Consider the following 17,624-nt stretch of genomic DNA (forward strand, 5'->3'; position numbering starts at 1 on the left):
TGATGGGAAAAGCATTCTCTCAGCTTTCTTTTCCCCCACCCCGAGACTTCAGGCTGTGTTTAGAAAGACATGTTCTCTTAGTTTGGATGAACTTAGTGGCAATTCCTGCCCTGCATCCACACACTGGAGGCGTTTTAATTTTCTGTCCCATCACTGGCCTGTTTGTGAAAGAACTCACCTTCCCCTTGGGGAAATGGCACTTTCTCAATGGAATTTAAACCTCATACATGGGTCTTTAAATGGGTCCAACTTTAAACACTTTGACAGGTGGGCTTTATTATTTATTACAACCAGACTTCTTATGGCTGCTATTTTTGCTAGGGCTGTGAGACTTTGAGTTCTTGTGGTGGATTCTAATAGTGCTGCTTCCCTTAAGGACGAGTTTATGTTTAAGAGTAACCATAAATATTTACATAATGTATTTCCAGAATATTATATGGCAAGGATTTAAACGGTCTGTGGAGTCTCCTGGTTTTTCTGCTTTGTTCTTTTACAGCTGAGTGGGGGGCTTTTTGTTTTTTCTTTTTTGTTTCTGTTTTTGTTTTTTTGTTTTTAACTCAGCCTGGATGTTTGAGCCGTATTGTTTAGAAAGGCAAGTCAGTACCTTTCCTGAGGACCCCCTGTTTGTCTGCTATTGAGTTGTGAAAAGGACTGGCTTTTTCACAGAATCATAGAGTTGGAAGGTTGGAAGGGACCTCTGGAGATCATCTAGTCCAACCTCCCTGCTCAGCAGGGTCACTTAGAGCATCCAGGGGTTGCATCCAGGCAGGCCTTGAAGATCTCCAGAGAAGGAGACTCCACAACCTCTCTGGGCAACTTCTTCCAGTGCTCCATCACTCTCACAGGGAAGAAATTCCCCCTCACGTTCAGGCGGAATTTCCTATGCTTCAGTTTCTGCCCATTGCCTCTTGTCCTGTCGCATGGGACAACTGAAAAGAGTTTGTCCCTGTCCCCATGACACCCTCCCTTCAGGTACTTGTAGACATTGATAAGATCCCCCCTCAGTCTTCTCTTCCCCAGGCTAAAGAGGCCCAGCTCTCGCAGCCGCTCCTCATAGGGCAGATGCTCCAGCCCTCTGATCGTCTTCGTAGCCCTACGCTGGACTCTCTCCAGTAGCTCCATGTCTCTCTGGTACTGAGGAGCCCAGAACTGGACACAGTGCTCGATGAGGCCTCCCCAGGGCTGAGTAGAGGGGCAGGATCACAGTGTGAACTCTATGTATAGGAATGTGTTTTGAAGAAAAAGTTATAGGCAAGTCATCTTTATAATGTGTGGGGAGAACAGGCAAAGTGCTGCACTTTTCCTTTTGTTTTTCTGCAGTTTTCTAATCATGGAAGTAATTCTTCCTGCAGCTCTTGGAGGGATTATTTGCTCTGTAGGGTATAATAAAGGAGGCAGAGCTATAGAATAGCCTGCTTCTCACTTGTCTTGGCTTGCAGTCAAATACCATTAGATAGTATTGAAAAAAGCAGTTGTAAAGGATTGTAATTTTTTTTCCCTTAAGTTTTATGTTTCACCTTTAGAAATGTAATGTTTAGGTTCTTTGAGTTTAGTTGGCACAGAGCACTGTTCGGTGTGGCTATATTGCTTCAGGCAATGTGCCTAGCTTATCTACTGTACTGTGAAGTAGGTAATTCTTGTGCCTGTGTGTGTGTGTGCGTGTAAATACAGCACTGGGGAGCAGTCTCTGCTCCTGGACCAACAGGGAAGGCACCAGTGACTGCCAGCCCTGCTGCTACACTCAGAATCTCATTCTGTTCAACCTAAGTCCCCAGGTGATCAGCTCTGCAATGCAACTGCCCATGTGCCAACACTTTTCACCAGTCCAGGAAAACAGACTGCAAGTGGTAGAGAGCTGGCTCAAGGCAGGCATAGAAATGCCTCTGCTCGCCACCCCCTGCCCTGGGCTCAGGGAGGACGATATTCTGCTGTCTCGTAGTGAGTCTGTGTAAAAGCAAAACTGGAACAAGACTTAAAAATGTGGTGACTTGTCCAGAATATGCTGGAATGGATATGGTTGATTTCAGTTACTGCTGTAGTACTTGGATTAAACCTTTGTCTTCTGCATTTTGAAAATGTAAAGCATTGAGGTGTTCACAATCAGTTAAATTGGAAAAGTATGCATGACTCCCACAACAGGTTGCCCAGAGAGGTTGTGGAGTCTCCTTCTCTGGAAATATTCAAGGCCTGCCTGGATGCAGCCCTGTCTAACATGCTCTAGGTGACTTGAGCAGGGAGGTTGGACTAGATGATCTCCAGAGGTCCCTTTCAACCTTACCGATTCTATGATTGACGGTTTCTATCTTACAAAGGAGTTATGTCTCTCATATTACTGATTTCTTAAAACAGTTTTTGTTTTGTTCTACACCTGCTGTAGAGTCATAATCAAAATTTCTAAAGCAGGTGACTCTGTCATGGCACATATCCATAATCACACGTAGACACAATGTTAAGAGACAAGCCATGGCTTCGCTCATCCCCAGCTTCTCACAAACATTCAGGTGTAATAACGCGTTGTTTGGTTGCCACTGTGCTATAATGTAAGCAGTATGCTCTTCCTGTGCCTATCTTACCTGGCTCATCACAAAATGATGAAGACATCCTAGAACAAACAGAAATACCATCAATGATACCCCAAGCAAACTGCTTTTATTTACTTAATTTCAAGCATATGTAGTATTCAAAATAACCTGACTTGCTAAGGATATATTTAGTGTTCTTCTAGTTGCTATCCCATGTAGACTAGGAACTATTTAGGATGTTGCTTATAATGGACCAATTTTTGGTGTTTTTGCAGTAAATTCCGTGCTCTGTCAATGTATTTTGAAATACAGCATTAGCCTTCCATTGATATCATAACAACGATACTCACTTAAATGCATTCATAGTTTCCAAGCCTTCACTCAGAAGATATTACTTTATTGGGGAGGGGGGACAACTAATTTGGTTGAGTTAAAGCTTGGCAGAGGGTTGGGGCTGAATGTCACAGCTAATGTGTGTTCAGCAAAGGCTGATACGTGCTGCTTCAGTGATGGAAGTCCGCAGATTGCATCTGCTTTGAACATGCCGCTCTCCAGGAAGCCATAGTTGATCCTGACATTTTGTGTGACTAGACTGCTGTCCCATAAAGTGGTAGAACTTCATTCAATCAAATGAACTCACCTGTGGTTTCTAGTGCTTTCTTACTGACTGGCATGCACTGTAGAGGAGAACTCAGTAACTGATTGAGCTGTAAGGGAATAGGAGGAAGAGGAGCTGCAGAAGCAAAAGTTGTAGAGGAAAAAGGGGCAGAGTCAAGTGATGCAATTGAAAAAGACATTAGAAAAATTGGGAGAGGAGACTGTACAGAGGAAAGTGATAAAAGGAAGAAAAGAGAAAAAGAGTAGGTAAGGCAGAGCTGAAACCAGTAACAGACTGAGCCTTTAAACCAATTAAAGGACACGGCCCTCCGAATTCACTTGCGTATTTTCCATGTACAGATTGCCAGCTTTCTCCTGTTGTCTGACAAATCAATATTCAACTCCTATGGTAGAAAATCAGTATAGAAGACTTTTTTTAAGCTCCTATTAATTGGGTGGACTGAATACATTTTACTCAAGTCTTTAATTGTGTTATCTCTTTCCTGTAAGATATTGTTCCACAGTTGCAGCACGTGTGGGCAGGATGTTGCAAAGGAATCGGCATTATGTAATGAAAAAATCTGGAAAGGATCCTTGCATTAGCTGTTGCAGATACTGAAATGCTAGCAGAGCCAGTCAGTGCAGAAGGGGTGAGTTAGTGAGGAGGTGATATTAATTCTTGGCACTTCTTAACTGCTCATTAATTAACTTTGCAACTGTTTTCTCTTTTGTTTTATAGTATCTTTTTATATCAATATAATGTAAAATATTCATTTTAAGTACAAAAAGGAGAATTCGTTTTCCCTAACTTTGAAAAGCTATTTGACCATACTTGCTTCTTTCCTACTCCTTTCTATTAGTAGCCCCCCACTCCCATTTTTAAATTCCATTAACAGTGCTTCATTTTCCAAAAGTGATCAGTGTTATCTGTCTGCTTTTTGCTAGATTCTACAGGAGGTCAGGCAGTTTGAGAATATTCTTATCCCTCCATAAAGGAGATGGAGACAACATTACATCTATGGAGCATAGTTTTCCTCTATAGAGGGTTTTGGGTATTCTAACTGTGGTTTTATGTCACAGTTTTTAGTGGCAGTATTTAATTATATCCATTCTCAAATTCTTATTAGTTTGTAGTAATTAAATAAGTATTATTCATATAAAGTAAGTTTATATTTTTCCCCTAAGATGATCAAATTGTTTTGGTGTTAATCTATTTAAGACCAGTTCCTTGATAAATGCTGAGTTGAATCTAGTAAAAATGTAATACATGCACACTCTTGATGATCACTGTACCTTTTCCAATTTGATAGCTTTTACTTTGAGATACGGGGTGGGTTTTTTGGTAGTGTTCATTGCAAGTAAATAAGGAATTTTGTGTTACAAACTACCGCTTTCAAGGCCTGGTGAGCGCTTCTCTCTACTTACTGTATGTTGCTTGAATGGAACTGCAGGAAACTTGAAGTAGAAAAAGGTGATTCTAAAAACATTAAACCATACTAAGAAAAGAAAAGGAAAAAGAAAGAAAAACTAAGAGTATGACCTAAAAGGAAAGATCGGGGAAATACTTTACACATTTTAGAACTGGTGTATCTTCAGAAGGCAAGCTGGCAGACTGGTTTCTATATTCCCTGAAGAATATATGCTTCTGCTGATATGGTTACCATGAAGTTTGACCAACTAAGCAGTAAACTGAAGATTAAACTTTGCTTCTGGAACATACGCAATAATTTCCTGGGAAATCAAGTCTTTGTGTTATGTCCTGTTCTCATGAGACATACGTAATAAAGTATCTGTCTATATAAAAAAAGATTAAAAAAACTTTTTTGCTTTACATTCTGGAGATGAAAGTTGCTCTTTTTCCATTGAGAGTGTTTTCAACGCTTCCCCAGTGAGTTGGTGTCTTGCATGGAGTGACATAAGTTATTTACCTGTGGAAAACAGCAATTAGGCTCTTCAGTTTGATTTGTGGCCTTTGCAGCTTTGGCTTTTACTCCTGATTATTATCATGTCTGGGTCATGATAGGGGATGCAAGAATATTATTTGAATTTATGAAATTAGATCCTGAAGTCTGTCCTCTAGGCTCTCATGCATGCATAAGATTAGACATATGCAAAAGATTTGTATTTGTTTAAACAGTATGAGAAATGTATGATTGTGTCTTTTTCCTCCTTGACCCTTGTAGCACAATACAAGAAAAATGCTCAGTACAGATTCTTGCGGAAGTGCCGAATATATCTTTATCGCAGCGGCTGATGATTGCGAGTAAAGTTACAAAGAATACTAAGCCGCTTTTATTCCATGTAGGAAGTTTGATCCGTGCGAGGCACAGTGGTTTTTCCGAATGATCTCAGTAGATACATAGTTTTCAGTCAGGCTTCTGTGTGAAGTAAGCAATATCACAATTTAATATAGTGTGTTTTATCTGTTTTTAGGTTGGTACAGAGGTGTTTCAGTTAAGAAGCCCAATGTAAAGGTAAGCATGAAGACATTTTCTTAACTTAGTGGGAGAGATTCTCTGCTTTGCTGTTACAGCTCTGTAAACTCTTATTTTTCCTTACTACTTTTTCTCTTTAACCTTCATGTTGGAGAGTTGGATTTATTCTCTAAATTGATGGAACAATACTTGCACAACTATATTCCTCTTCTAATGGAAAAGCCTAAATTCATCGTGTGTTTTGTCTACTGCTTGCATATGTGCAGAATTTTGATAAGAGAACTCTTCAAACCTTCTGTAGTTTCTTAGGTAACCAGCCTAATCAGAGGAATGGACTTCATTAATCGAAAGTGAACCGAACAAGCAAACTGAAGTAGTGTTTCTTCCTTTTCCACGTTTCTGTATTGCTGAAAGCATGCGTGTTTATTCTTGACTTTCAGTGAAGCCGTTCCTGTTAGTTTCATGATTTTTTTTCCTCCTCGATTTCAATCTTGTCTATCAAAGAGAAGGATTTTTCCTTAACATATTGAATAGTCTCTATTTAGTATTTTTTTCTTCCCCTCCCTCCCACCATGAAAAATCAGTCTTCCCAAAATGTGCAAAATTATAAAGCTCTGAAAACTTACAGTTCACACTCAATTGCTGTGTTTTTTTTTTTTTTTTTTTTTTTTTAATCTGCATATTAACTACGCTGATCTTGAATTGACCGTGGAACTTCAGATTTACCATTCTTGAATCAGCAGGGCTGCTGGGGAGGCCTTACCTGGACTCATACCAGTGTTGTGAACTGTGCAATAGCCACTTTGTAGCTGCCCTGCGTAGTTCATACGTCTTCAATACGTGCCTGGTAGTTCTTCCTGTTGGTCATTCCTTTCTGCTGACTGTCCTTCCTAGCTGCTCCTTTCTCTTCACCCTTCCTGCTTGTTCTACCTCTTTCCTGCTCGTTTCTCATCTATTAGCCAATTGTTGGGTTCAGATGGTCTTTGCAGTAAGAAAGAAGTTTGGTAAACTTTAGTTTTCTCTTTTATCTCAATCTTGTCTGCTCCAAGGCAGTTGGGTAGAATTAGTGACAGCTCTTCATTTGGTTATGGTTTGCCTGCTATGATTTTTACATTAGAGTGTATTTCTCATACAGTGCTGTTTTGAATGCTTTCAGAGCTTCTGAGAATAGAAAATATTCAGCTTGAGTCTTTGTATGGTATTTTTGTTGAGTAGACTTGCAAAACTTCCTGATGAGGACATTGGTCTTTGAAGACTGGAAGGTTGGTTCAGTGTGTTGTCCCGTTCTAACATGGACTAAAATCATCAACTGCAACTGTGGTTTGAATATTGACTTTTGATTGCAGTAGCTTCTTTTATGATACAGTAATAAGATTTTTTTTAATGTTAATTATTTGAATTAGCCTAGAATATAAATGCTAAAAATCTATAAATGTATTTATAGGCTTTTTTTTTCCTCTTGTAGGGGATTTTTCCTGCAAACTATATTCACTTGAAAAAGGCAATTGTGAGTAACAGAGGGTGAGTGCTTTTCCTTCTCCTTAAGAAAGTGCAGTGTTTGTATAAAAGAAAGGAATTTATAGAGTGATTTGAGTTCATCGTAGTTTTTATTCTGTATGATTCTGTGCTTAAATTTAATGTTATTCTGTACAGCTTTGTTATAAATTCATTAATTTTAAGGGCTGTTTTTAACTATAGGAAGAGCCAATTCTGTCTGTCCATTCCCTTTTGTGCATAAAATGTAACTTCAGAGATATCACTTGTCAGGTACACGTTTTAAAGAGCTTCATTTGCTTTTTAAAGCATCTAAGGTCCCTTCCACCCTTGCTCCCAACCTCGACCCCAGCATTATTTCCTGCAATTATTATACCTTCTCTATCTTTATATGTGATTCAGAAAGGCATATTTGGGCTAGGTTTAAATTATCTAAGGTGAATAATGATAATGATGGTAACGTTATGTCAGTGATTTTATTGTAGGTCATATAACTTGTAAAGGTTCCTATGAGATTGACTGAGGCTCCTGAAATCAATATCCTGTGTCTTCGCTGCTGCTCTTGCATTTTCTAGATGAAGGCTGCTTTGGGGGACTGAAGTGCAGCATTTAAAACAATGACCTACTGGCAGCAAATTAAATTGGAAGAACAGAATGTGTTAAATATTTTTCAGTAAGGTGCCTATAGAAAAATATGTGACTTCTGGTAGTCTTGAGTTTTATGATTCTTCTAAAAGAGACTGTGTAGAGACAGTGAGGGCAACTGTAACACTGATGCTTCGTAACTTTGGACTCTAATAGAATACATATATATGGCACAGAATAACTACTCTGAAAGTTTACCCCTTTACGGAAAAATCAGTTTCCTATAATCTTTAGTTATTAGTACTTGATGTTAGTTCAGAATATGAGACGACTAGTGCAGCATATTTGGATGTTGATTAGGAAAGATGGTGTAATTTTTCCTAAAGGAGTATCAAAGACTGATAAAACCAATTGATAAAACACAGAACATAATGCAATTCTGTTACTGTCATTTTTTTTTTTAAATCTGCCTCTGTATTTTAGAATATACTCACAATGTATAACGGCCTCATATTTGAGTATAATGTAGTCTCAGTCAGTATAATGGTCTCATATTTGAGTCACTGACCCAGTGTAATGGTATTAATATATAGGAATACTATAGAGGAAATACAGGTTTATGAGAATGCGAAGCATGATAATTAAATTGCTAACTATCTTTAACTCTAGTCTTGCTATGCAATCTCTTTAAATCTAGCCATACTGTTGAAGGCTGACCTTCCAAAATGTCTTAATTTTTCACTGATGCCAAGAACCTGTAGATTCAATTGCAAAAATAGTCTTTAAGGGACACTTTTCTAATTTAATTTTGAAATTTTTGTCTGTATTACCTAAAGTATATTGTGCTTCTTTCATCCTTTTAGTTTTCTATGGCTTCTTAAGGTCGTATTTTCAATCCATTTCTTATGATGACATTTTTTCAAAGATCTGAGAACTGAATCTTCATCTAGAAATGGTTGCAGCATCTTTTTTAATGTTGTTAGCGACAAGGAAACCTTTGATATGTGCTAACAGTAGAATCTTTGTTTAGCCACTGAAATGGTCTTTGACTGCAAAGTGAAAAAAAAAAAGAGAGAGAGAGAGAAAGAAAAATAGGTGTTAGGCTTTTTGTCGTGTTATGTCACGCTTTAGATTGCAAGCATGCTCAGCAGAGTCTTAAGACATGAGCTGAGAATTCCCAGTCTTCTACTGTGGCCAAATTTCAACAAACGTTTGCAGTAGAAAGGGGCACGGTCTCAGAAGGCAAGTCTGTCAGTGTTTGTTTCTTGCAATAAAATGTGGGAATGTAAGGTCATTGATTAATAGAAAAAATTTTGGTTTGTCTTACTGTCTCAAGATGTATACATATGAATTTGTGATACCCTGTCCAAGCTTTAGTGGGTTGAATGCATACCTAATACAACTATGCCATATTTTTAAGGTAGCAATTGATGTTCCTTAAAAAATAAATAAATAAAAAAAAATGGGAGGGGGGAGGAAATGTGTTTTGGGTCCTAATGTAAGATTCACTTACGTCACTAATGTAAACACAAGCTTAAGGTCACGTGAAAATGAAGAATTGAGCTTTTGGGGTGGTACTTTTTTTTAATAAGCAATATGTAAAAAAAAAAACACAATCATAAAAAGAGCTTATTTAAAGCTAAATACATCTCGGTGCTCTTATTTACTTGTAAGAACCTGCTTAACCCTTTGCACAAAGGGCAGGGCAGATAGCCTGGACTGGTTGTGGAATGGAGAGTCTGTGGTTTGCCTTCTGTGGGATTTTAAAATAGCTGCCTGTATGCCCAGGGAAATGAGCTGTGCTGCCTTAGAGGAAGGTCTCTGCGCCCTTCAGTAGTGTGGTTGGATGTGCTGCAGAGGCTGTCTCACTTGACACAGCTCCTCCCAAAACATTTTTTGAGGCAGTGTTATTCAGTATCATTGCATAAAGACCAGTGGAAAAATGATCCAACACAGCCAGTTTCAGAAACTACTTTTTTTAATGTTCCCCCTTTAAAATAAAATAAATAAATAAATAAAATTGATAAGGCACTGATGGCTCAGACAATATAATGTTGTTACAATATATAAGTAAGTGTTAGCACACTCAACACTTAAGAATAAGGAAGTAGAGGAAACTTGACTCCTTAAGTGGCTGTGGAAGAGCTTGACTGCAGCAAGTCTTACTCGTTTGACTGTTGGATAGCCCACTCGGGTTTCATATCCAGTACTGAAGATGCCTGCTGGATAGGGATGGCTCATAGATGGTGAATTTGGGGGGTAATTGTTCATAATGGCCAAAGTATTAAATGACAGAGAAAATGGTTAGAGCAGTGTAAAGGGATTCGAACTGTCAAGCTCCTCATTTTCTAGGCAAGTTAATTTAGCGTGCTATAATCATGAAATGTATTTTAATTGACCTTTATTAGAACAAAATCAAATATTGAACTTATAGCTAGGAAATGCTTCACACAGTCTGATTCTTGTGGAATGTAAGGGAGGAACAGCTGATGCGACTCCAGAGCATCGTGTCCTCCAGCATTACAACAAACAGAGTTGCTCTTAAAATATTTCCTTTTCTGTTAACAACTCAAATTAAGTCAGTTTTTGGCATTTTAAAAATTACTGTTTTGCCAACATTTCTTTCTTATTGCCCTTCTTTCAGGACATCTTTTTTACTGTTTTCTCCCACCCCCCTCTTTGAATAGGCAATATGAAACGGTCGTTCCACTTGAAGATTCTGTTGTCACGGAAGTCACGGCAACACTGCAGGAATGGGCTGTGCTCTGGAAACAACTGTATGTGGTAAGAACAGTGCAGTTTTTCTGTTTTTTTTTTAAATCAACTGTCTTTGAGAGATGTTGCATGTACTTTGGTCCATTAGGAAAAGATCATGATTAATATAAGAATTTAGATTCACTTTAGTGATGTGTGGGACTAACTGCAGAATCATTGATCATGTGGGGTTTGCATGCATGATGGTGGAAGCTTAAGCAGATTTGAAATTGTGCCTTAGATCCGAAAGTGTCGTCATTACAAAACCAAATGTTAAAAGTGTTCTTAAATGTGTAAGAAAGAGTTTATGTGTTCAATAACACACAATAAGAAAAATTTCTTAAAGTCCCATCAAAGGCTTCAAAGAATTACTCAGTACAGGCTGTAAGTATTTGTTCCTAGCATCTGGAACTTAAAAGAGGAAGAAGTTAAACCAAGTTCTTTACATGCTATGTTTCCATCATTTAATAAAAACAAAGATTCAGGTGATGTGCATTTAGTTTTGTACTCATATTTATGATATCATTTTCAAATGCTGCCATATAATGACTCCTATTTCTGCTCTGCTCTTCTGTTCCTCTTATACTTTTCTAATGGCCAAATCTCATGGAAGAGCAAATAACAAACTTGCATGTTTAAGAGCAATACTTTCCCTTTTTTAAAAAAAAAAAAAAGCTTTTTTTTAGCTGTGTAACCTAAAGCCATAATTGTAGAGTTAGGACCAAGAACTGTAGGTGGTAAAAGCATGAATTTCTTCTTTTATTTATTTATTTGTTTCTTTTAACTTTAAAGAATTTGCTCTATGTAAAGCTGCAGCAGCTTAGCTACCTTATTTAAAGTGCCATTAGTTAGATATCTGGGAAATATGATTGGAGGACACCTGATTTAAGTGAGTCGTCTGGTCTTCCAGCACAACAAGTCGCATTCTGTACTATCTTCAAAAAGTGATTAAGGCCATTATGAAATTAGTTCTCCTTTCATTGCTCCCACTTTTCCTGGGGGAAACTTATGCCTCTGAGAAAGTTTCTTATTGGAAATTAGCAACCAATCTAATTTTGAGGGTGACTTCATACATGTTTCTTTCACTTTTTTCTTTATTACTACTCCTAATGCTCCTTATTTTTTCCATCCCAAATGCTTAGCTCTCTGGTGTATGTGGGAAAAAATGTAATATTTTCAGTTTTCTTCTTGCAAGATAAATTTGTTTCCCCACAGTCAAATGAAGGAGGCAACAATAATACTGACAATGGTATTGACTTTCAGTAAGGGGAATCATTTTACTTACACACCTTACTTACTTTCTACCAATTTAATTCTTTTTAAATTATTAAAACTGGTTGCCTGAGGGAAAGGAGGAGAAAAAGCTCCATTTCAAAACTTAATGGTTTCTTTTCTGGGGCTGCTTTCTATTTTAGCTCGTTATACTCATTATATTATTGCACACAACATTATTGTATTCTTAAATAGCAGAGGGAAAATTTATTGTTTTTATATAGCTTTGGATGCGTACATCCCTTTCATGGAGAGAAGAAATTGGCAAAGCTTCAGAGAGGAGAACAAATTGCTTTTTCAGGAATCATACAAAAAAAAAATTCTAATCTAGTGGTAATGTTATACTGTAGCTCTTCTGACATGGAAGAACAATCTGCAGCATTGTAAGAACTGTAAGAACAGTCTACGCCATTAACAGTGATACCATTGTTAAGTTGGTACCAGGACTTTGTCCCCTTGACAAATTGTCAAGCTGAAGCCTAAGGGAACATAGAGGTGCACAAGTGGATGTGGTAGAGCTGGAATTAGGATTGTGCGCTTTGCATTCAGGCTAGAAGCTGTGCTGTAAAGTCACATCTTAAAATATTCTTTGGAGAGTAAATGGAAATGCTCACTTGCTGTTGGTTCTGTACTGGGTGAAATTTTTATTATCCCCAAAATGCAAAGTGAATCATCGGAGAATCTAATGTTCATCATGTTGCTGCATTTAGTCAGCTTTGTAGGAAAGTTCCATAAATGCTAGTTGTTACTTACTACTGTTTTTCAGTAAGTCCATACCTATAAATAGTAGCAGTAGGAGCTTCATTGTTTAATAATATTGTATTGTTAGACAATTGCCAAACAAGACATACAGCATCTCTTAATGTCTCTGAATAGGCCTAGATGTTCATCTCATCCATTTTGGTGAACTACTTAATGTGGGTTATAGTTTGAGGCAAAGGTTATTTCAATTAAAAATTCCAAGAACTACTTTAATAATAGCATTGGGATGTGTTACAAGGTTGTATTTGCCTTTGGACTAATGATAAAGGTTGGAATGTGATATCTAAGAAGCCTGGAAGGATTAGAACAGAGCCTTAGGAGGGATGTTTTTCCAAGGCAAAATAACTTGGTTGAAATTTGAAGGGAGGAAAATAATACTAAGAAACTGAAGGGCAAAGTGAAACACAGAGTTGAGAAAGACCCTTGTAGGAGTTCAGTTCATGTAGTGTGTTGGAAATCTTCCTCAGTTCTTCCTGGCCACAGTGCGTCTATGCTACAGCTAGGAAGAAACTCTGGGTGAGGAAGCTGGAAGAAGTTATAAAAGATTTGTCCAGTAATTTTAGTTTATAGACCTATGGAATACATATTGGAAAGATGAGCCTGAGTTCACTGTACTGTTCAGTGCCATGATACTGTAATTCTTGCTATCAGAGTGAAAGCAAAGTTTTGGTGGGGCTTGAAGCTGAGACTGGAGAAAAAGGCATTTGTGTGCAATGAGTTCTTAAAGGAAGGGCTATGCCTAACGTAGGTTAGAAATAAAAGATGTGTGGCATTTTCATTGCTTTACTGTAATGTTATATGTCAAGCAACTGGTACTGTACCCCTTGAAATGCTAACAGGACAACATGATATTTGAAAATGCAGGTTTCTCCCATATTGGAAAGGGCTACAGATACTACTGGCAGAGAAGCCATGAGAATGGTTATACACGGGTTTTGTTCTATATATATTGCATATTTCTTTGTAGCAGTAATGTTTAACCAGGTTAAAGGTTATATGGCTATCTAAAAATCACCTTTATTTATTACTGAGTAACCTGTAATAGCATCAAATGTTTAATTTTTCCAAAGGAATAAAGATGGTACGGGTTTTCTGGTGCCAGACTAGAAAAGAGCAAATTTTCTCTAATTTAATAGAAGTTTGTGCACATATAGATGCATTGTCATGATATTGGAAAATAAATGGACAGTTCTTTCCTCCTTTCTGATCTGCTTATATCCAGACTTCTGTGATGAGCACAGGAACGGTAATTTTTAGCAGCTGCCTTTTGTCAAAAAAGGTTACCATTCTGCTTAACCTATTTGTCTTGAATTTTTGTATCCTCACTGTCATTATCCAAAATCTTTGTGTGTGAGTGTGTGTGTGAGTGTGTGTGTGTGTGTATATGTAAACTAAGTATATGATCTTGTATTTTTATCTTTGTATTATTGTTTTACCTGGCTCAAATACCCTATATTGTGCTTTAGATTAGTTTAGACAAAATAGCTATTTCTTTTGTGGGAAGTGTAAGAAAATAAAAAGAAGATTCAATTTGTCCTTTCTCTGCATTATAAAGGCTTGTAATAAAGGCTTGTAAAGAGAAGATGTCAATGGTTCCCTTCCTCCATATTATACTAAATACGGAGTGGGAGAGGAAGAAAAATATTATTGATGTCAGTATGGGTAGCTGAACCTGTTCTTATGACCACTGCAAAGAGATGGGGAAGGCAGAGCAGAAGAGCAAGCAAAGACCTAGAGGAGAGACTTCTACAGGCACTGATGTAGACAGATACCAAAATTGCCTTTATGGTGAAATACATACGTGGCTGTCGTGTAGCTGTGCCATTGTATACCAGCCTGTGCCTTCCATTGGGACCAAAATATATTGCAAATAAGGCAGTAGTTAACTTTCTCTCTTACCCTGTATGGATTGATAAGAGTTTTATCCTGCTTCTAAATAAAAGATCTCCAATTTCTCCCTGAGCTTTAGTTAATTAGGTCAAACAAGACACTTGTGAGATAAGTCAGCTAAAGAGATCACTGAAACTCACAGGTGGAGCATAGTAGCTATTTTAACAGTGAAAAAAATTCCTCAGAGTCTAAGATGTGATTTGAGGACCATTTCTTTTGAAATAGCAGAAGACTATAGAGAGACCAAACATAATTATCCAATTTAGAAGTTGTCCAGACCAGTTATATGCTACTTTTTTGTATTGGGGGGTGAGGGGAAGAGAGACGATAGAATGACTTCTGGTTTAGTTTTAGGAAGAATATCTAATTGGATTGAGCATAGATGGAAGGGATGCCTCCTGAGCCTGAAGCAAAATTCCTGTTGGCTGCTTTTAAATCTTCTAAAGTTCTTATCTAGTTATTAAAAAAAAAAAGAGAGAGAGAGCGAGGGTGGGTAAAGGACTTGGGTACAATTAAAGCTATCTGATTCGGATCTCTTAAGGGTTCTCTGGCCACTGTATTGAAACGTAAGCTCAAAACTGATGAGGGAGAAAGACACCATTCCCTGAATCACTAATGTAGTTTATTCTTGTATTGAAGTGTTTTATGAGAGATTTTAATTTAATGAGTTGGCTTTTTCTTCAAATCTGATGAAGTTATGGAGTTGCTGATGCCATTTTCTAAACTATATAGACAGAAAAAAGTGCAATATGATCTGAATGCTTTTAAAACAGATATACTGCATCTGAGCTGTACTTTAGAGAAAGTCTCCCTAGAAGGAATAGACCGAGAAGTTAAGGTGAACGTATTTCATACGTTATTCCTAGCTCATGTGCACAGACTACTGGAAAGATGAAGTATGCTTTTGAAGTGCATGTACAGAGATGGTCTTGCAAATATCCTTTTTCTGACTCATTTTCAAGGTTACCTACATGTAAGAAAATCCTTTAGTTTGTTGAAGTATTACAAAAGGATCTTAAGAGCTTGTCTAGCCTCAGTTGATACTAATGCAAAGACTCAAACTCATCGTAGTGTTATTTCTTGTCTTATGTTCTAATGCTGGTTCTAAACTTAGTACAGAAAATACTTGAACGGTTTCATCTCTTTTCCATGGTTAGTGAAGGATGGATCTTCATGGAGTGGCCAAGAGCTCGGACCTGAGCTCACACCACAGAATTACTGCGAATCCTTCAGCTGATGTTGTCTTAAGCACTGCGTGGAACGTAAAGGAAACGAAGAGTAAATATTTCCCCTTTCAGTAACATGTCCTCCTTCAGCTCCTCAAAGGGAACAGCCTGCTGGGAAAGCACCTGATTGCTTAGCAACCTAATTAAGGGCTTTTAGCAGATTTGTCATTTGGGACTAGAAGAGGCTTGCATGACTTTAACATGTTTTTGACTGGTTGTGAAGTAGGTGCAGAATGATTTAGAACCTGGTGAGCACTTCAGTGCTCTGTGTGTAAGGTGGATATTTTTATAGCATGATTCCTTCGGTCACGGAAGGTGAATCTGGGAGTAAAGAAGAGTGTCACAAAGTGCGATTTATATCAGCGTTTCTGGGGGTTATCGTAGACAGGATTTTCTTGTATTGAAAAACGCAGGGTTTTTTATGCCCCCTTATCTGCATCGTCTTTGGAAAGATGGGTAAAAGTCCTTCTTTTGCTTTGTTAAATCGTGATTTGCATTTCCTTGAATGTACTAGCTAAGGCTTTCTGGAGGTTTTTCTGGAGGTTTTTAGTGGATAGCACAAACTGTACGTTTTTTCTTTGTTAGAGCTGACCCCCTGTAGAATCTGTTTGTCTATTTTTAGGTCACTGCCATAAAATCCAGTCAGTTTGAGTACATCTCTGCTTTGTTGTAATGATCTAACTTGTTGAAGCTCTGTTTAAGTGCTTCACGTTTTAAGATGCTAGAGGATTCCCATAATTACTCTCCCCCTACTCCCTGATTTTTAAGAAATTTGATGCAGTCGGTCCCTCATGGTGATTTGCGGAAGTCTGAGACCTAGCTTTAGGGAATTAGAAGCATACTTAAATTTTGAGGAGAGTAAAATAAGTTTGCAAGCAAGTCTTAAGTCATTAAAACTTGAAAGATTACAATATTGGCTTTAAAAGCGTCTTTGCAAGTTCTGTGATCTTCAAAGAAAAATATTCAAAGCATAGTGTGAGCAATAGTGTAGCAACATGCAGGATATTTTAGTTTTCATTCCACATACAAGTTCATAATATGTAGAATTAGGGCCAAGTTTTGCTTAAATTTTTTTTTTGAAAATACATAATCAGAATGCATGAGGGGAATATGCTACTTGAGTTACCATGGTGATGGGTAGATTTAATAGATTTTAAAAATAGAGACTGAATTAAATGCAAGTCACCTTCTGGTGTCCTTGACAATTCATACTGCAACAAACCACATGCAGGATTTTTTTTTTTTATAACTTCTTGCTTTGTAGGAAACGTTATTTCGTCATCGATAAGGGAGATCATAATACATTCCATTTTGGTAAATAGAATAGCTGCCTTATTGATGTTGAAATTGCTAGCAAGTTCTGAGATGTCTTTTTTATTTTTCCTCCTTGATCGGTTTTAAATTGCAAAAATATTAGCTAGTTTGTAGTTAAGAATGTAGCTAAGAATGAACTCTTTCTTTTTAGAACAATATTCTGTCTTGCCACATGCTGATGACTGTGTTTCAGTATACATATTAACTATATGCACAAGGTTAAAGTGCTAACGTTTGACTTTTTTGCATGCCTTTTTACATTAGCACTGAGCAGACAACTAGCTACAAAACTAAACAGAATTTACTCCTCAGGAAACCAGTGGCTGGCCTGCTGCAGATGCTTTTGAACCTTTCTTTTGTGCTGTGAACATGCTGAAGATTTAATTAGATTAAACCAGGAAAAAAATAAAGGTCTTAGTCCAAACATAAATTTGAGGATTTCTTCGTTTCTGATCTGGACGCCTAACCTGGGTTGTTGCAAATACGATGTTTTGGCAGAAATTGCATTTGAAATAGAGGTGAATTGTAGGACAGCTTGATTTTAGTTTTATAGAGATGTATTTTGAGGAAAGAAAGCAGTTCATTTTGGTCTCATTTGCTTTTATAAAAACAAAATGGGAGGAAAAACAGATTGTTAGGGAGATTTCCTTGTGGTTTATCTTTTTGCAGTGAGCAAGCAAGCTTGTGTGCCTGTATAGAATTGAGGAGCAAGATTGATCATCCTTTATAGATATTTATTGGAAATGAAATCCAACAAGTTGTCTTTTTATTTT

At 37.5% G+C, this 17,624-nt stretch overlaps 1 protein-coding gene across 1 annotated transcript in view; it reads left to right on the top strand.

Annotated features, from left to right (window-relative positions):
- DOCK3 (dedicator of cytokinesis 3) overlaps window positions 1–17,624 on the top strand; it is a 203,793-nt gene that overhangs the window by 27,884 nt on the left and 158,285 nt on the right. Inside the window, exons 3-5 of the mRNA XM_062585966.1 lie at window positions 5,553–5,593; window positions 7,020–7,075; window positions 10,321–10,417. The gene's annotated coding sequence lies outside the window, so the exon portion shown is untranslated. The remainder of the gene's footprint in view (window positions 1–5,552; window positions 5,594–7,019; window positions 7,076–10,320; window positions 10,418–17,624) is intronic.

The sequence above is a fragment of the Rhea pennata genome, chromosome 12 (assembly GCF_028389875.1).
Source record: "Rhea pennata isolate bPtePen1 chromosome 12, bPtePen1.pri, whole genome shotgun sequence".
Taxonomy (NCBI): Eukaryota; Metazoa; Chordata; class Aves; order Rheiformes; family Rheidae; genus Rhea; species Rhea pennata.